A 17,192-nucleotide genomic window follows, 5' to 3' on the forward strand; every position below is an offset into this window, starting at 1 on the left:
GGCTTACTCCCAGGTAAGTAGGGTTAGGATTATAAAATGAGGGATTGGGGGTTTGGTGAGCCAAATCGTTGCATTTTAGTGCTATACCATCCCTTGTCCACACTGGAGTTTACTGTGTGTTGGCAGTGGTTTGAGTTCCCATTTAATTTGGACAGCCCACATGTTATGCTTGAACGACACCTGTCTTGATGCAGACCAATACATCTACTCTCCTGGAATAATAATTTCCTTCTGACTTTAGTGTGTTGCATACACACACACATATAGCAAGAGCAATTTTAATGGGCATAAAGCAGCATTTATTTATTATTATACCTCCCCATTCTCCAAGGAGCTCAAGGTGGCACCCATTGTTCTCCCTCTCCCCATTTTGTCCTCACAACAACCCTGGGAGGTAGGTTACTCTGAGAGACAGTGACTGGCCCAAAGTTACCCAGTGAGCTTCAGGGCTGAGTGGGGATTGAACTCTGGTCTCCCAGGTCCTAGTCTGACACTTTAACCACTACACCACACTGGCTCTTTCCAAGTGGAACTACAAAAGAGTCCATAGCTGCTGCACTTTAAATTCCCTCTTCTCGACCATGACTGAAGATGAAGGAACCCTGACCTCTTTTGTATCTGTCCATTCAGTGAGAATCTTGAAACCGAAATTGAACTATAAACAATGGTGTTACATTCCGAGTCTGGTTGAAGAAGAATGTCCTGTGGTATCAAAACTAGCTAAATCATTGCAGCATGAACTTTTGCAGATAACAGCCTGAATTACCAGATGGGGACAGTGCAGCTGATAGTTCTTTAAAGTATAGGAAGATTTCAACCATTACTGTACTACCTGAATTACAACCCATGTGGATTTGCAGGAGAGATCAAATTGCCCCACCTTCTAAAACCAAGGAAACAAAATAATCTCAGCAAGGTAAAGAGGGAAATCCAGATTTAAATGGAGAGTGGGGAGTCGTTTGCCATGTGGCTAACTGAGCTCCCAAATTATAGGAAACTAGAGAACTTTTGCCTGAAAAGAAGACGATTCCATACATGATTAGACACAAAAGATGCTGTTGAGTCACAGGCCAGACTTGCTGCATTTGGCTGAACAGCAAATTACATGCTTTCCTTCCCAGCTAAAAACACCTGTCCAACTAGATCACCAGGTTACTTCTGAAGGAAAAAAACAAACAAACCAAAAAATGATTCCCTTGGAGCCATCCTTGTGGCACCATGGCAACGTACTACTGTATAAGAGAAACTGGTGGCCACATTCTGTGCTTTGCCATCTGCATTGTACATGATTTAAGAGAAAATTCTCCATTTGATCTCTTGGTCACACCCAAAACCTACTTTGGAGGGCGGACTTTCTCCAAACTCACTCCACAATGCCCCACACATGCTCAGGGGCAGCAGACCAACTGAAGATCAGTTGCTGGAGAGGAATAGGAGGAAAGGGCTATTGTCTTAAGGCAGGGAGCATCTTAATTTGCCCAGAGATTTGTGTAGTAGCTGGATGTGGTGTGTGTGTGTGTGTGTGTGTGTGTGTGTGTAAAAAGGAGGTTAGGGGCCCATACATGCACCATCACAAAAAGGACAAGACACAACAGACCCGCATGCAATTCCACAAGCTTATTTATATGCACGGATACAAATTTAGAAATACAGTCATACCTCGGAAGTCAAATGGAATCTGTTCTGGAAGTCTGTTCAACTTCCAAAATGTTTGGAAACCAAGGCACAGCTTCCAACTGGCTGCAGAAAGCTCCTGCAGCCAATTGGAAGTCGTGTTGGACGTTCAGGTTCCAAATAATGTTCACAAACTGGAATACTCACTTCCGGATTTGCAGCGTTCAGGAGCCAAAACGTTCAACTCACAAGGCATTTGGGATCCAAGGTATGACTGTAATTGCTATCATTTACATAGAAATACATCTCGCCCTAGTGGGGAAGACAGTGACCTGTGTGCTTGCTCTGTCTACTGTCCAAATGCTGGCTGCTGACAGGTAGGTTCCAGACCCCATTTCCTCTTCTGAGAGTCCTTTTCTTTAATCTGATCTTGGGACTGGAACTGGAAAGGCCTTCCAGCAGAGGACACCTTCAAAGAGAGGTGTTTCCTCTGACAGCCCTTCAAAAAGTGGATTATTATTCTCCGTAAAGTATGAAACATGACCACCCTCAAGGAGATGGAGGTAGGTGTGTGTGCGCAGGAAAGAGACAAAGTACCTCGCAGGGTCCCTGCCTTCAGGCCCTCCTAGCCGCCTCCTTCTGTGAAACATCTGGCCAACCATTGTGGGAAGCTGAATGCTGGATGAGGGGGGCTTTAGGACTGATCCCAGCAGGCCTCTTAGTAGGACTTCCAATTCTAGAACGTAAAGCAGTACAATGGAGTATGCAATAGAGTATATAAGTACATAAGTGATACAATTAATAATACATGTAAAAATTATTAACGAGACTATATTGTACTGGATTTTATTGGTTAATTTATCTCTTTCTTTCCTTTCAAATGATTCACATTCCTTTCCTTTGACATTATTTTTTTCCACTGAAAACTTTTGAGATATGCTTCTCGTCTTTATTATTTGCTTTGGGGGAAAGAACAAAACAATGCAACGCTCATGAAAAGAGGCAGTGACTCTCATAAGGCAGGCTATTGAAACAGGGGGATTCAAACACTTGATTATACCTATAGAAGAATGGTGGTGCCATTTGGCCCCCTAGGGACTTTTGCATTTAGAGTAAAAATGTTGAATGCTCTGCACAGCAGACCCTTTTTCAGCTTTGCGAAGCAAACGCTTAATATCTCTGAGTCATGGAACACTTAAAAAGGCATGAAGCAATTAGCCAAGCATTATGTTAAAAAGAAAATCAAGTCAAACCAGTAATATTTTTGCATGGTTGCCAGGTTTTCCTTTTTCTTTATTAGCAGAGCTGGCAGCTGCCCATCTGCAGGACAGCAGCCAAATGATCTGGCAAGATGGAAGGCAAAACCAGCCATGGCAGCAGAACATCATGTATGCAAAACAGAGGTTGCCACCAAATCCCTGTAAAGTGTGTGCATGTGAGTGAGTGATTCAAAGTGGAACATGGGTAGATAGGCTGATAAAATATAGCAGAAAGCCTTAAGCTCACTCTATATGTGAATCCTAGAATATACAATACAGAGGGGCCCCCTCCTGAGGGTTTTTTCATCCAGGCTACAGCAGGGAGGGAGGAGAGGGTAACTTTTTTTCCTGCCACATCTCGTGGGATTCTAGTAATTATCACATATGAACACCCACTGAATGCAAATGGAATAATAATAATAATACCACCAGCACAACTGCAGGCACCTTTATACTCAATTTCCCAAGGTGCCAAGGCAAGGAAACTCAGCAAAGGAGCAACAGGGTGCGAAGCAGAGAGACTGCCATTTTTATTTTATTTTTTGGGGTAGGTGTTGCTCATACAATGATAGTGTGTTAGTGGCAGATTTATATGTGTGGACTTGACTATCCACACATTGTTTCCTTCATTTGTTGTTCTGCAATCCCCCCCAAAACTTGCAAAGCAAGCAACTCCTCCAAGGCTGTGCCTGACGTCTGTCATTGGACTGAGACATTGCACATGCATCTGATATCTCCACCCTGGAGCAGCCCCCGCCCTGCCAGGCAGTCTCAGCCCTGCGTGCTGCAGATAAGGCTGCAAGAGCATGGTGGGTGGATCTTATCATTTCTATAACCCTCCTGATGTGCCAAGCATTTCACAGACTTTACTGTGTCGCACTCGCAACAAGCCTGTGCGACTGTTACTACCATTTTGAAAAAGAAGGGAGAGAGAGAGAGAGAGAGAGAGCAGTTTGGCCAAGGCCAGGCAGCAAAATGCTAGCTTTGAACCCGGATCCATGTCCACAAAACTCAATCTGCCAGCCCAGGCTCAGCTCTCAGGCAAGGTCCAGCAACCTTTTAGCCTGGGGATGTCTCTCTCAGTTCTCAGTCCAGCTCTCACCCCTTTTATGGCCTGTGACCCACTGTAATCATGTGACCATTTCTGCCCTGCCCCTTTTCTTTGAAGGGCTATATGCAACACAATAAGCACAGAGGTCCATTAGAACTTCAGAGGAGACAGCCACATTACCTCAGAATCTCTTATTCTGAGTATGGAATAAAACATTCCCATTTCTGTTCAAAGCTTTAAATTTTTCTAAGTCCTTGGCTTCACAAGTTAATTTTAGATGTTCGGAATCCCCCACGTGTTCAGCATCCGTCCCATCTCATTGTTAAATTTCCAATACGTCAGCTTTTTAAAGAGCTACTTTCAAGTGCTGCCTGTAATGTCTCATTGAAATTACAAATGCATTTTTAAAAATTTACTTCTATTATATGCTTGATTATGCTTCAGACTCCATCCCAGAATGCATGTGTGTGTCCTACAGCCTAATTCTTTCCATCTTCTAATTTTTATACTTCTGCAGATCTAAGATGCTCTCTTTTCTCTTCAAGATTGCCAAATGTATTTATAATAGTGGTTACTTCAGAGGATAGCAGAACTATTCACATTTTTCTAGAAAAAGAGGTGTGTCCACCGTTAACACCTCCCTCGTTCTCTTATACAGTAATGGCAATGGCGCCCACCTGATGTGCTGGAACTGGGTTCTGGTGAGTTCCGGATGAAAAAAGCCCGGCACATGACCAAGTTTGACATCATTTTCATCAGCTTGGGATGGTGAGGTGGAGGAAATAAATAGGCATGTAGATTAGAGGCTTTATGGTGCAGTGAGAAGTAGGATACATTGTGCCAGACACTGGAATGGCTCCTTTGAAATTTGACCAGAACATTGCATTCTACTGATTTCATGGTGGCTCAAGACCTTGGCAGTTGAGAATGCAAATTTATTTATCAAGACTTGGTGGGTAGCCACTGGCTAGTTAAAGCTGAAAATATGGTGCTCTGGCTATGTCATTTTGTTATCTGGGGCATGATAGCGGGGGGCTAGAAAAGAAGATGGAACTTAAAAGTCATCAACTGTAGACATGTTTACAGAATTGACCACTATTATAAATATACGGACCCATTAAAAAGTTGAGTAGCAGCCACTTCCCTCCTAAATATCCCACCTGAAACAAATCCCTATAGAATTTATGGTGGGCGTAGCTGAAAGTAATTAGGCACTAGGCTCAGATTGTACAATATATAAAGTATAAACTCTGCATACATCACATGTATAATAGAGTACATGTGACTCCTTTGATTGCAGTTACAGTCTTACAAGGAGAACAAATCCCAATAATACAAAGGGACCCTGCTGGTCTTTTATCAACAGCAGCAAAATTTCAATTACACGATTGCTGGAAATGCAGCCAGACACTTTCCATGGAGGAATGGTTTGATGAAGTATTGAAAATACGTGATACAAGAGAATTCTTGAAAAGTGTTTGCCCTTCCTAACACATATGGACAACAAGAAGAGGAAAAAAATCAGAGATGTTAAGTCCCATCCTTATTCTGTAACACGAGCACCAAAGTTTCAGAAGGATTTGGGGGATAGACTGAGAGACTGGTGTTCTGATATGCTTAACCCTGAGAGTTAATTCTTCCAAGATGGCTCACATAAATAATTATATAAGATAAACATGAGAACTTGGGGAAAACCCTGCTAGAGCCCATCTAGTCCAGCATTCTGTTCTCACAATAGCCAATCAGATGCCTATGGGAAGCCTGAAAGCAGGACATGAGCACAACAGCACTCTCCCCTCTTTTGTCATAAAACTTATGCAATGTCAGCCCAAGGTAGTTTGCTGCCTGAAGTGGAATCTGAGCACTCCCCCAGAATCAACACTTCACAAAGTTCCCCTGCACTGTTCAGATTTCAATTCCTCCTGCCTTCATCTACAGCTATTCCAGTGTGCCTCCTTCCACCATTACCACCTGAAGCAGGTTGTTTCCTCTTGTCAGTGTGGCAAGGCTGCCTTGATTAAAGTGAAATTTCCCTCAGGTTTCTACTTTCTTTCTTCTGGAACTTTCTCTTTGTCTTGAAAATACAAAGCGTCACTCTAGCGACTTGAGGCTTTCCTGTCAACAACACCTGCAGTGATTCAACTTCTTCCACCCATTTCGCCTCCTCTTGGGAATTTCACACCAATAAGCTTTAACTGTTAGAATTTTTCTGCAAATCATGCAGTGAAATATGAAATCTACATAGATTTGGGTGGTGCTGGTGGGGGGTGGATCTCTACATGTTAGAGGTTCATTAATAAGACTGATGATATTAGGAATATAACTATTGCAGGTGTAATTTTTCTTTGCTTTATAGCAGTGATTTTGCGCCCCCTTTGCCCCCCCCCCGATGTTCTGGACCTACAACTCCTACCAGTCTCACCCAACATGGCATGTGGTCAAGGATGATAGGCATTGTAGTGTAGTACCTCAGGTTGTCCACCCCAGCTTTAAAAAATTTAAAGAAGGCTGAGAATGATTTAATGTAAAACTATTTCTCGTTGGGTTGATAAACAGCTTTTGTCGGGATGTTTTTAATGTCTGGTGTCTGTTATGTTTTTATATATATTTCGTTCTGTGTATATGCTGTAAGCTGCCCAGAGTGGTTGGGGAAACCCAGCCACATGGGTGGGGTATAAATAAGACAAAGGCGAGGAGGAGGAGGAGGAGGAAAGATGGTGAGAGTTAGAAGATTATGGTTTTATAATTAAAGAAGGTTACAAACTAGGAGGGCCAAAAGCCCTGCATCTATGAGCTTCCTGGCTGAAACAGCATCTCTTAACCTGAAATAGTTCCGGAGACTATTTCTGATGAGAGATATGCAAAAAGTGTCATTATTTAATTTAAACACTAGGCGGCACTGGGCTTATTTGTAGCTAGATGGAGGCCCACAGATCTTATGGCTGTTCTGTTTTTGTCTAGACATTCTGACTAGTGTGCTCTCTAAGATTATTATTATTATTATTATCATCATCATCATCATCACCACCACCACCACCACCGTTATAGCATTAATTTCCTCCCTTTGTTTCTAAGGCGCTCAATGTAGTATACATGGTTCTCCTCTTCATTTTTTATCCTCACAACCAGGGGGGAGGAAGTCAACTGCCCCCCATCAAGTAAATCAATAAAAATACTTAACTTACTGAGGTTCGTCCCCCCCGTAAAGCTTGCCCCCCTAACATAAATCCTGGCTGTACCAGACAGACAACCACCATGTGATGTAGGCTAGGCTGAGTGAGAGACTGTGACTGGCCCAAGGTCACCCAGCGACCTTCATGGCTGAGTGGGGATTTGAACCCTGTGGCCTCCCAGGTTCCAGTCCAACACTCTAACCACTACACCAGGGTCCATCTGCTTCAACCTCTGAGTGCTGCAAAGCACATTGGAAGGGGGGGTTCAAAGGGAAGGCTGAGATGAGCCTGTCACCTTCAGGTGCCTGCTCCTCCCAACACACACATCAGGGTATAAAGTATGAATGTGACAAAATAGGCATCTGGAAACACATATATCATATAGGTTAAAAGGTGTATGATGAGTTGCATCTCCTTTTGGAGTGGCTGGTGGCACTGTTTTCTCCATCTCTTTGTTCAGTTTAGTTGTACCTTACAGTGCAATCCTAAATGGGGCTGGACTGGGTGCAAAGAGGTAGATCTTCTGCCATTTCTAAAGCCCTGGACCAGCTGGAAGTGGAGCAGGAGTAGGTGATATTGGGAGATCTACCTTAATTTTTAACTCCAAGCAGGTTTCTTTTGCAATCTCCCCAACTGATTCCACTAGGGGATGAATCAATAATTTACCCCCGCTCTAGGTTGGTGTGGATTGATTTTGGGACCTCTTCAGGTCATACTTCAGCAGATTCCAGTCAACCTCACCTGCCCCTGCAGAATGCACATTTCAGAGCCCCACAACATCACTTGTGGTTGATCTAGGGTGGCCCTATTTCCCATGGTGTCTGTGTGCTTTGTGAGAGGAGCAGCCTCCCTGTCAACAAGACAGGGCTGCTGTTCCTAACTCTCTCCATCCAGCAGATCATTTTAATATTGCTCAACGTTTGTAACTGGATTTCTCCTATTGATGTTGCAAATCCCTTCCCTAGAATGAAGTGTCCATTAGGGACAAATCTGGGGAAAACTTAAGTAACTAGGTAGGGGTGTGTGTGGATGTGTGCAGTAATTAGCATAATGTTTCAACAGATCAATCTGGAAAGACAAAAACTAGGGTTGGAATTAATGTTCAAGACAATAATTATTAGTCTGCGAATGAAAAAAATAGCCACAAGATGGCACTAGAGATGTAGGGGAAGCACTGCAAATGTTTTGCTTCAATAATATGATGGCCTGTTTTAGCTTTTCATTTGTTTGTAACATTTTATTTTGCAGCATTTTCATATGTGCAAAATTGGTGCACAAACAGTTTAAGTACCTAAGGTTGCCACTTTTGAAAAAAATGGAAAAAATGGAGTGTTTATCTTTATGCTTTGAAAAATCACATACAGTTTTTGCTCACATACTTATTGCTCTTAGGTTTGAGTTTCTGTTTTTTTACCTTTTAGTGTTGGCTGTGTTATTTGTCCTGTGATATGCTTTTTAGAAATTGGTTGCACTTGAATTCTATTATCTAGAAGTGAAGTGTGTACGGGCAACAGCAGAGAGAGCAGAACTGTGCAGCGATTAAATTTGCAATAGTGCCAAACACTGATCCTTGGTGTTAGAACCAGAGTGTTGCAACTACACAAGAACGTCTTCCTGTCGTTTGGGAAAACGTTGAAGCTGTTTGTAAATCCACAACTGGTTTTCTATCCTGTAGGAAGGAAGCCCTTAAAAAACACACTGGGCCTTTTTTTTTTTAAATCAATATGCTCCCACCCCACCCCAATAATTTAGCTATCTTGTTGGCTTGTTTGAATGCCTTGCAAGTTTCTTTAGGCTGCAGTCCTATGAGTGAACTCTGTTGACTTACTTCTGAGTAGACATGTATACAGAGATTGTGCTGTTTGTCCCACAGGCGCCAACCCTGCCCCAGCCTCAGCCCTTGCCCTTTGCACACTTGACTGACTTTTAGCCAGCTGCAGAGTGCTTAGCACTTAGTAAGCTCAACTGTCTGACCAGCCAAGGGATAAAATACAAACATGTTTGCTCTCAAAACAAGAATATGCAACATCCATACCCTTACAGATTTTTTGGACAGATGACTTGTGCCATCTGCTCATCCACATCTTTATTTAAATCAGTACAAGGGTCTATCTTTCCTATATTCCCATCCACCTCCAGGGATCACTTTATTTTTGAAATCCCTTCCACAATCTGTGACATCTTTGCAAATCACACCTTCCTTGCAGAGGTGCCAACTTTTCAGCTGACCCCTGTAGTCCTGCCTTCAACAAATATTTTTATCAACAGCAGTTAGCAGGTGATGATGTTTACTTCCACACCAGGGCAAGAGACAGGAGAAGGACAGGCCTCTTCCTTCTTGATGCCATTACCTGATCTGCTGTGATGTCACAGCAATGTCAGAGGTCCTCTGGTCCCCATTGCCTTGTCTGCTCTCTTCTCATGTGCTGCTTCCAATTCAGCTCTACGAAGGCATTGCTTTTGTGCAATAATCTGAAAACCAAATCAAAACCATTGTTCCATATGACTCAACACAGAAAGAGTAGAAGTTATATTGCTTGATTTTATATTGCTCTAATGTTTCCATATGAATTGTTGCATGATTAGTTTGATTTCATGGCCCATCTGCACTGTATATTTATAGCAGCAAGATACCCCTTTAAGCATGGCTTCCTGGGAGCTGTGGTTTGTTAAGGGTGCTGAGAGTTTCCTTCAAAGAGCGACAGTTCCCTGGAAAGAGGGATTGACTGCTAAGTAACTCACCAGTACTATATCTCAGTGAGGGGAAATAGAGGTTTCCTAACATCTCTCCGCCTCCAAAAGCTCAATAACAGATTTACACTTTTGGGAATATGTTCCCTGTAGGTGCGGACTTTTAATTTCTGGCTTTCTCTTGTTCTTCCACTGCCTTTTTAAACTGTAAAATGGTGCTGCTTGGATGCTAGCCAATTAAGATAAGCTTTGCTGGGTTGCCATCATTATGGTTCAATTAAATAAATCTTGGTCAGTAAATCACCAAACTGATTGATTAAATTCCCACTAATTGTGCACCTGCAGAAAAATCAACAATGCTCATTTAAAATGAGAAGGTTCCCCCCCCCCTTTTGACCAAAAAAAGGGCTTTTACAGGCTTCCCCAAAGTGCGGGATCTAGGAATAAGGTGCAATTACTACCCCTCCTTCCAATTGTTTCATTATAGCAACCCATGTTCACACAATAATAAGTCTAAGTGACAGACTACAGCCCAGCCCGGGCTGTAAAATACAATAAATCATGAGCAAACCACATGGAAGAGGTATGTCTTTAGGGCCTTCCAAAAGGCTTGAAGCATGGGAGACCACCACAGATCCAGCGCATGAAGTCCCAAAGCTATGAGGCCACCACAGAAATGACCCTCTCCCTTTTTCCACCAGGAGACCTATCTTCATCATCAGAGCGAAGGAAGCCTGGATCCTTGATGGGCCCAGCATGCTATTCCCATGCCTCTGTGGCTCTGATAGCAAGGTAGTTGAGTTCATGCCTGAGGATCCTTTCACCTTGCCCAAACCTGCTTGTCCCCACATGGAGCGGCTTTACCCTGCTGGACCACAGCCTAAACTCCTGTGTTTCCTACTGGGCCAGGGGTCGAGGCCATGAAGAGCTGGGAATTTGTCCGGCTGGCTTGGGGAGGGGAAGCCACATATAACCGGGGTGGAGGAATGTTTCATTTGACTGAGATAATTTTAGTAGATTGATTTGCAGCCCTATAACTATTTATTGATCACACTCGAGCCTATTCTTGCTTTAGAAATTTGAATGGCTTCCTAGCAAATCTCCCACCCATTAGCTGGATCCAGTCCAGACCTCCTTAGCTTCACCACACTACTATAGGATTGGTGTTCCCAGACCAGGCACTTGGCTCAAATCCCGGCAAAACATCTGCTGCCATAGGTAATCTGACCCCAAAGATCAGACATTTTTGACGCTGTATTAAGTAGCAGTGATAAGAGGAAGGCAGCAGCTAAGGCCGGGGAGGGGGGCCTGAGCAGTGCTGGTCCCATCCACTAGAATTGCCAACTTTAGAGCTCTTGTGCTTTTCAGAGCAGGCAAAAATTCAACAGGTGTAGCAGGCTTTCACAGTAGGCAGAGGAAGCAACAAGGGCAACATTCCTGGCTGTTGTGAAGCTGCAAACCTTGAGTATATGGGTTTCATTTAACTAGTGCTCCTTGCCAGAGCTCATGAAAGCAAATCCTCTGGCCAAGGAGATTAGCTATATGGCAAGCAGTCCTGGCTTAAGTTAAGCCCTGGACATGAGTTGGGGGTAGAAAGGTTAATATGGCTTCTAGCAATCTCCCCCCACTCAAATGAGCAGCTGCAAGGTCTCTCTATCTTCCTCTGTCTCTCCCCCACACAGAGAGACACAGAAAAAGGAAAGTGTGTCTTATCTCCAAAGTTGAAGCCATGCTTGTGTTTTATTGTGGGTGTATTCTTCAACTCTTCTTGACACAACAACAGTGCCTTAGTGGCTAATTTATTCTGCTTTATCAGTTGTTATGCGAAGCTTCCCCAATCCTACCACATTTTGCTGTCCGGAGGAGTTGCAGCACAATAAATGTAGGACGACAAAGAGAAAAACAAAAACCCCTCAGGCTCAGAACATTGTGGCAAGAAAAGTTATGGAACTTCCGAAGGAAGTTGCAGGGTCTGCACTGATTGGAAATGAAGTCGTATGATCACCCCAAAACGTCTGCAGACACAAACAATATTGAAAGAAGATCATAAGCACAAATAATCATAATTTTAAAAAGGATGCTTGGAGGACTCCTGTTCTGTTTCTGGGTAGAGGCCAGTTCAGGTGAAATTCTGTCTTAAAACAGTTAGGTTACTTGCATACGATGCATATAATCCTGGGAACTGTATTATGTTGAGAGTGTTGGTTGTGGTAGCTCTATGAGAGGCAAACTCTAGCTCCTGGGGGGTCTCTGGAGAAAGTCATGTGCTTTAATTGAATGACGTGGGTGTGATCTTAAAGGCACAGCGTCTGCTTCCAGCCCTTCAGCAACATCCTAGCACACCTCATGGGGCGATGGAAGGGGAATCAGCCCTAGGAGTTCTCACTTGAGCCAGAGATCCCAGTCCTTGACTAGGGTGGGCAGGTGAAAAAGAGGACAGGGCAGCGCAAAAGAGGGAATTGCACCTGGTGAAATTCCCTCTTCTACACAACTAACAAAGGTGCAGGGAGCCCAGCTCTCTTTTTCACTCGGCTACCTTACCCAGGCCATAGGTTTAGAGGGATGGGGGTTCACGGCAGCATAGTGGGGGTCCTGAGCAAGTGATTTTCCATTTCAGTTCCCTTCTGTGAAATGAGAGCAACGATTTTTACCTAATGTAGGAGGCTATTAGGAGGAGGGGAAACACAAGCAGGATAATAAAGCACTTTGCAAAAATCAACGCTTCAATCCTATGCACACCAACCCAGGAGGAAGTCTTGTTGAGCTCAGCAGGAACTTGCACCTGAGCAAACATACTTTGGGCCTTGCTGTACTTTACAGTATCTCTCTCGATTTCCCTGCCGTTTCCCTGCCGTTTCTCTTCTGAAAACTTTAAAGCTTCATCCAGAGGTCAGGAAGTTGTTTTGGCAGGAGTGAGCAACACACTCTTTGTCCTGCGCGACTCAAAGATGTCCTCATTCCACACAGGCCAAAAAAAAAAAATGCTCTTGCCTCCTTTCCCCATCCCAGCAGGCCTTTTGAGCAGCAGTTTCCCATGTTGTTTTGTTTGCCTTGATAATCTAGCTGGACGTGGGGGCTGACACAGACAAACAGCACCCAGCCCTTTTCAAAACACGCTGGAAGGTGGCTGCAGTTCACGAGAAACATTTTGTGTCAAGATCACCACAGGGGAAAAATATCAAATGGCAGAGGACAAGGATATTCTATCAGCCTTTGTGCAAAACTGTGTTACTTTTTCCCAAGGCTTCAGCAGCTAAAAAGTGTGGACCAGGGAGCAGCACAAGAGGAATGCCTTGTCTCCAATGGGTGCCACTTGTGGGATGTAAAAGGATGTTGTTCAATGGGCCAAGAGCTCTACTTGAAACACTGTACCAGATGACCTTTCAGGAACATGAATAAACATTCTGCTTAAAAAAGAAGGATGAAAATTTTGCAAGCTACAACTTGGAATTAAATCATATAATCCAGGCTCCACCCCAGATTGTGGATAGTGGAGAACAAAATATCACTGCAAACAACAGTGCCATTTTTAGTTCTTTTCTCTTTAACGGCGGACACTTTGGGTGCCAAAGGAATTAAGGAAGTGGCAATAACTAACTGCCTGTTATAGTTTAACTTTCTTTCCTTTTTTTGCCTGCCTGATCGGGACAACCAAAATACCCAACCGTTTTTTGTCCTTGAAAAATGTACCAGGAAGTGCAGGTTTGCTTCAGCTTTGTACAGTCACTCCCTTCCAGGAAAAAGCAGAGACTCTGCTTCTGCCAAGTCAGTCTTGCTCTTGCCTCATTAAGTTCCTGAGCAACCTTTTCCGAGTATCTGCTGTGGTTTCTCCCCTCGCTCTTTCTGCAGAGGCCAATTATAAGCAAAGGCTTCAATGGCAATTGGAGGTTGCAAAGCGGTGCAGATTGCAGAGGCCAAAATACTGCAAGCACTTATGAAAGCTTCGTTCTGTCAAAAGCTGTCAGTTTATGTTCCTCACCAACCTTCCACGAGGACCAAGTTAGATATGGCAGGGGTCAGCAACCTTTTTCAGCCGTGAGCAGGTCCACAGTCCCTCAGACCACGTGGTGGGCCAGACTATACTTTTTTGGGGGGGGGTAATGAATGAATTCCTATGCCCCACAAATAACCCAGAGATGCATTTTAAATAAAAGGACACATTCTACTCATGTAAAAACACGCTGATTCCTGGACTGTTCCTGGGCCAGACTGAGAAGGCAACTGGGCCGGATCCGGCCGCCGGGCATACCCCTGAGATATGGCATTTACCTTGCATCTATGCAAAGATGCACTTGGGTTGCAATCCTGACCATGCCTGCTCAGAATTCAACTGCTACTGAATTCAGTGGGACTTATTGGAGACTCTTGAGAGTCCCATGGACTGTGAGAAGATCAAACCTATCCATTCTTAAGGAAATCAGCCCTGAGTGCTCACTGGAAGGACAGATCGTGAAGCTGAGGCTCCAGTACTTTGGCCACCTCAGGAGAAGAGAAGACTCCCTGGAAAAGACCCTGAAGTTGGGAAAAATTGAGGGCACAAGGAGAAGGGGACGACAGAGGACGAGATGGTTGGATAGTGTTCTCAAAGCTAACAACATGAGTTTGACCAAGCTGCGGGTGGCAGTGGAAGACAGGAGTGCCTGGCGTGCTCTAGTCCATGGGGTCACGAAGAGTCGGACACAACTAAACGACTAAACAACAACAACAACATTCCCAGGTAAGAGGGGTTAGGATTGCAGCCTTAACTCCGCTTATGCGATGGCCCTGTGTGTGCGCGCTGCTGTCCAACATTTTGTCAGTAAAATTATCCGCATCCAGCCTGGTAGCTCTTGTCTTCTATTCTGCTGCATTAAAGGTGCAGATTTAGGACGGCCATGTGAATGAAGATGACACACATCTGCTGAAACCCCTTCTGGATAACTATTAAATGTGCAGAAGCTTTGTCCTGTTTTCCATCTAGCTCCCTCCCCCTCCAATCTTGGGGGGCCCAGCACTGGTGGGGGGAGACAGCTCTCCCTATGTTTCAGCACTGGTCCAAACCTCTCCCAGCTCAAAGGATTCATGCTTCTGAGAATTTCACAGAATGACAAATTCCACCCAGTTCAATTTTTCACGTCTTCGATGCACTCTAATGAGAACAGCCGGAGAGAGGGAGTTCAGTCAGCCCAAAGCATTTCACTGCCTGAACTGAAGGACAAGATGTCTCTCCCACTCCCTATTCATGTGCAGAATCCAGCCATCCTGGCAGGTGAATCTCATTTCAGCATCTTATTTCAACATTCGCAGATATTGCAGCGATGTGCAGACCAAAACAAGATTAACACATTCTTTTGCCTTGCTCTTTCAATAGACACGACACCGTTCATCACCACTCAGCTATGTATGTAACTTTCTGGGCCAGACGCACTCTCAGCCTGACCTATTTCACAGGGTTCTTGGGTGGATAAAATGGGGGAACACAGGGAAATGCCTTTCACCAAGTCAGACCAGCGTTCAATACCGTCAGACTGGCAGTGGCTGATTCGAGGCAGGAATCCTCCCCAGCCGTATTGGGAGATGGTGAGGATTGAACTTGAGACCGTTTTGCACGCAAAGTAGCTACTCTGTCCCTGAACGATGGCCCTTTGGAGACTTGCCTTGAGTTTCTAGGGAGATATAAGTAAGATAGCATTATACCTGCAATGCTAAGTGACTAGTAAGGGGAAGTATCCAGTGACCGAGGGGTCGAGTTGTAGGGTCTGAGTTGCCTTGCACAAAAATGCTGCTTTGGTTGCTGCAGCACAAGCCTTTGTTTACACCACAGCTACTGAAGCAACACTATACAACTGGCCTGTTGAGATGCTGCTCAGCTAAGGGAGGACAGAGCAAACTGTGCAGGCCTAAATGGGTCAAACCCTTTGGATTCCTGGCAACGACCCTGATGGCAGCCTTGCAGGGCCCCTCCCAGCCCCTCATATGCCGTGACCTTTTCCACCCCTTGCTCTGCAGGTTCTTGCGTGCATGCTGACCACAGGGCTTAGTCGGCAAGCTCAGTGCGGTGGTCCTCCCTCATAAGCAGCTCAGAGGGTAAACCAACAAGCAGCAGAAATTATACTGCGGAGCGCCCTGGACTGGTTGCTCCCCATCACTCTGCACGGAGCACAGCTTTGCAAGCGACGGCAGTTCACGACGTAAACAAGCCTCCCCAGTGGACTGCCTTGACCCAGACTTTGAGGAAAGCAGCTGGCCAACTGCCCGTGCTCTCATGTTCAGCCACATGGCTCAGGAGCAGCCAAACAGGCGGAGAGGGTTGCATTTTCCCAGCTGTGTGATCCATTCTCTACGCTTGGCCAAGAATCCGCATGCAAGCCCCCAGCGAGGAGAAGAAAGGACGCAGCAGCTCCAGCGTGCTCCCCCTGCAATAGAAACCAAGACTCTGCAGGTTGCCAGATGTCTCGTTATTTTAATAGGCATTTGTAATGCTTGAGAGCTGGTTTCTCTTCCAGAATATTACAGCAATTATTGCTGCAAGATCTTTCTGGTTCAGTCAGTCTGCCAGTCTGCAGAGAGAAGGATAATATCAGTATGGGGGCTTGGGTCTAGCCTCTTGGCCTCAGTTGCTCACCCCAACCCCCCTGTCATAAACCTCAGCGCCTATCTAGGTATCCTTTATAATGCACATGTATGATTATTTATGCTCATGATGGCTATAGGAAACCCCACTTTCAACACCGTTTGAGCCAGCTAAAGTTTCAAGACAGACATACTGCTTCATTTCCATCAGCACCTGTTGCGTAGCTTCTTGCTGAAATTCTAGGGCCTCTGAAGAAATATTTTTTTATTCCTGATTATATGTGCTCATGATGGTATCAGGGCAGTCAAATGCAATCCCAATTTCAGTGCTGTTTGCATCTGAAATTGTTTTGGAGTAATCGCATGGCTTCCGTTCCAGTCAGTGCATATCCCGTAACTTGTCGCTGAAATTCCGTAACTTTTTGTTACCACACATGCTCTGGTTTTGGGTTTTGTTTTGTTTTTAAACTTTTTGGCCTGCTTTTCATAGAATGGTAGTATTGTAGAGTTGGAAGGGACCCAGAGGATCATCTAATCTGATCCCATGCATTAACATGCAGTTCCCCATCCAATTGGAAACCATACCGGATCCTGCTTAGCTTTGCAAGCTATGCTAGTTACTGCTGTGCCACTAGGAGGACATAGCGCTATAGTTCAAGACTGCACCTCCAGACAGCAACAATGCAGTAACATCGTAGAAGCATCGCAGAACAAATTATGAAGAGAAATGATGTGTGGACAGTCCAGTATAAACCCACTGCTGATGCACTATTATTGCATCAACTACATTGTGCAAAATGCACCTGCCAAAAAACAACATTCTGAAGTGACCCGTTATGCACACCCCTTAAT

General features: G+C 44.6%; 1 long non-coding RNA gene across 4 annotated transcripts in view; it reads right to left on the reverse strand.

Moving 5' to 3' along the window:
• Positions 1-2,125: 2,125 nt before the first annotated feature.
• Positions 2,126-17,192, reverse strand: part of LOC310846502 — a 37,182-nt gene continuing 22,115 nt past the window's right edge. For 3 of the 4 annotated variants that reach the window (XR_014565354.1, XR_014565355.1, XR_014565356.1), the window contains exons 5-6: positions 9,449-9,569; positions 2,126-2,350 (exon numbers count right to left, since the gene is read on the reverse strand). This is a non-coding gene — a long non-coding RNA (uncharacterized lncRNA). Of the gene's footprint in view, positions 2,351-9,448; positions 9,570-15,306; positions 16,328-17,192 lie in introns of those variants that run through there. The other variant, XR_014565357.1, reaches the window with a different exon arrangement.

The sequence above is a fragment of the Podarcis gaigeae genome (assembly GCF_964106915.1).
Source record: "Podarcis gaigeae genome assembly, chromosome: 6".
Classification (NCBI taxonomy): domain Eukaryota; kingdom Metazoa; phylum Chordata; class Lepidosauria; order Squamata; family Lacertidae; genus Podarcis; species Podarcis gaigeae.